General features: G+C 33.4%; 1 non-coding gene across 1 annotated transcript; it reads right to left on the minus strand.

Annotated features, from left to right (window-relative positions):
* On the minus strand, positions 1–94 carry Trnam-cau (transfer RNA methionine (anticodon CAU)). The gene is made up of 2 exons: positions 58–94; positions 1–36 (listed from the first exon to the last, which is right to left on the minus strand). It is a non-coding gene; the product is annotated as a tRNA-Met (tRNA).
* Between the last annotated feature and the right edge of the window lie 3570 nt (positions 95–3664).

Consider the following 3664-nt stretch of genomic DNA (forward strand, 5'->3'; position numbering starts at 1 on the left):
TGCCCCAGGTGAGGATCGAACTCACGACCTTCAGATTGCTCGAATGCGGTACTTGATTATGAGACTGACGCGCTGCCTACTGCGCTACCGAGGCACATATCTACATCAGTGAAAATAAGGTCTACTTATCTGATTGTGGCTTAGCCTACGGGATTAGGTCAACATGTAATTTAATATGTAGTTGTTCATAAGCAAGCAATTGCTTCGTTATGCTTGAACATACACTGAAATTGTTAAAGTACACACACACAGACACACAGACACACACGTATATGTGTATATTTACAAGCATATATATATGTGCGTGTGTATGTAGTAAGTTTTGAAAATATATTTGGCACTTAAGCTACTCAGAGTTTTCCGTGTTTCATCCTCGTGAGGATTATTCAGGTTATTGCATGGAATCCATGTTGCTACGCGTTTATAGCCGATGCCGTCTACAGAGAGCAGATGCACGTGTAATTATGTGGCAATCGACACTCTTTGGATCCAGTGGCAAGGAAAGTCCAGGAGGACTGGAAACAATGCCGAGTTAAACGGAGAGCACCACTCAGCACCAGCACCTGGAAGTTTCAAATAGTCACCCATTTACTGACCAGGTTCAACGTTGCTTAACTGCTTATGCATATATATATACGTGTATATATGTATATATATATACATACACACACATATATATACACATACACTTTTATATATATATATACATATATATAAATTTACACATATGTGTGTATCTATATATATATATATACATACACACAAATATATATATATTTATATATACATACATTTATACATATATATATACATATATATTTATATATATATACATATATCTATATATATATTTATATACACACATATATTTATATATATACATACACATATATATATACACATATAAATACATACACACATATATATACATATATATATACATATATATATACATTTACACACATATATATACATACATTGTACATACACACATATATATACATACATATACATACACATATATATATACATTTACACGCATATATATACATACATTTAAACATATATTTATATATATATATACATACATTTACACATATGTGTGTATCTGTATATGTATACACACACACACACACACACACACACACACACACACACTGATGAGGTCCCAACTTGCGGGCTTTGGGGAGTGAGGAGCCACCTTTTAATTGTCATTGCTCCCAGGTCCACTCTGACCCGGAGTGGTAGTACCTGTTAGGGTCCCAACTATGGGTTAAATAGAAACTGACTTGAAAACAACAAATATATTCTATTAAAAAAATTTTCTTCAAAATCTTTGGGTTCGGCATTAAATAACCTGAGAAGGGTTGATATGCCGTAAAACGAAAACAACCAAGCAACCATATATACACACAGATATATGTGGGATGTGCATGTGTGTGCGCATGTGTGTGCGTATGTGTGTGTGAGTGTGTATACTGGTGTTCAGAAAGAAACAATTATTTTATGTATAAATATAAAATCGTATATGTAGAGGACTTTTGTTATATTAGTCTACGCGTGAAGTTCCGGCTAAAAACAGGGTTTCATTATCTTACGTGGTCCCAAGTGGCCATCATACAAAGCATTACCTATTTATTCGAGAAGAGGGATTGGTTTATTATGCATATAGCGTTTCTACGGTCCTACCTATACAGGCAATTTTTATAACTTTTCAAAATCTACCATCTCCCCCTCCAGGACAGCTGTACTATACCACAACCCTCTGTAATAGTCTTATGACATATATTACGAAGGTCACAACTACAACCTAAAGAGCCGAATTTTTGTGGGAAGCAAGGTAACTTCTGCTATTGACTCTGTGGTTAATATCAGTGTGCTATATAGTCCTATTCCTTCTCAACAGGTCACACATGCATTATCTCCTCTTTTGGGAAGAGAGTTTGGTCCATTACCGGTCGCATGATACTCCCTCCTATTCACTGACCTTGTAGACCTGTAACATAATGCGTGTGAGTACATGGAAAATATCAGCAGCAGCAAAGGATAGCTGGCTTGCGAATAGATTAGCAGCAGCAGAAAAAAACCGCGCATATGCGAATTAGGAAGTGTGCGCGAGAAGAGGAAAGAAAGAGAAAGGAGAAGAAATGCAACACGTGATTGCCGGAGAAAGGAAGTCGGCGTCGGAAAGAATGGACGTGTAAAGCGAAGGCGAGAAACGGCTTGCTGCGGCCGGTGCGCGCTGGGAAGAAGGAAAAACGCGTTCGGGTTAAAAATGGATATGTGGCAGCGACTTTTTTGAAGTGGGGCCGAAAATAACTTTACAAAAAAAAAATTTTGTTAAAAAAGAAAAAATGCCGACCCGGATATTTTATTTATTTATTTATTTTTATTTTTATTTTTTTGTATTTGTTTTATTTGTTTGTTCCTGCGATAAATGTAACGGACAAGTTACAGACGAAATGAAGACTTAAAAAGTTGGTTTTTAGGAGTATTCGGGCTGTTTTGAATGATTTTTTTTTTAAGTTGTTGCCGGCATGCAGTTCTTAAGATCTTCACTTTCCAATATTTTTCCTCTAAATTGATCGGTCGCCATTTTGTAATACTACTGTTTACAAGTAAGACAAATCAATTCGGCCTCGTTTTCGAAAACAAGTAAACCTGGTTTTGTTTTCGATTTTCCAAACGGTTTGTTTGTTTTTTTTTAATTTATTTGGAGGGATAGCATTTTTTTCGGCACATTTTGGGGAGGGGATTTCAAATCTGCTATTTTTGCTCTCATTCATAATTTAATCCCCATACCCGTCCACCAGACCCCACAAAAATATTAATGTTTATATCGTTTAAGTCCAGCTTCAAAAGCTGCATAGGAAAGCAAATTTGGCTCTTGTGGCATGACGTTTTTTTGTTTTTATTTTTTCGGAGGGGTGGGTGACAATTTTTTGTTTTCATTTGTGAAGAACTCCTTTTAGTGGGGAGACAATTCAACAAGACCCTTTCTAAAAATGTCAAAGTCTCGCGCAACTATCAGTTAAAATCAAAACTGTTAATTAAAATCAAAACTGTATTTTATATATATATATATATATATATATATATATATATATATATATATATATATATATATATATATATATATAATTTTTGGTTTCGGTTTTGATTCAAGCTGATAAACCCAAGTAATATGGATATATATTTTTTTTATTTTTTAAATCACAACTTTATAATATATAAGAATCGATGGAAAATTGACTCTGTAATAATATAAACGAAATTTGCATAAATTAAAATATCATATTTAAGCGTATTTTACGACCTGGCAATGTTGGGCGGCCTGCTAATATATATATATATATATATATATATATATATATATATATATATATATATATATATATATATATATATATGTATATATATTTACATATATATATATTCATGCAATATATGTGCAAAAAAATGTGTTTGTGAATCCGATTTCGACCTTGACTTTTGACCCATCATGCTTTTAAAAAGTAAATTATTTTAACCTTTAAAGATTCGTTCGCCAACTCATTCTAAAAATATGTTTATGAATCCGAGTACGATTCGGTTTTTTGTCTAATGGTGTCTTAAAAATGTAAAAAATAAATGCTCCTAGTGAGGATCGAACTCACGACCTTTA

This window comes from Euprymna scolopes, chromosome 32 (genome assembly GCF_053919585.1).
Source record: "Euprymna scolopes isolate OS-2025 chromosome 32, ASM5391958v1, whole genome shotgun sequence".
Taxonomy (NCBI): Eukaryota; Metazoa; Mollusca; class Cephalopoda; order Sepiida; family Sepiolidae; genus Euprymna; species Euprymna scolopes.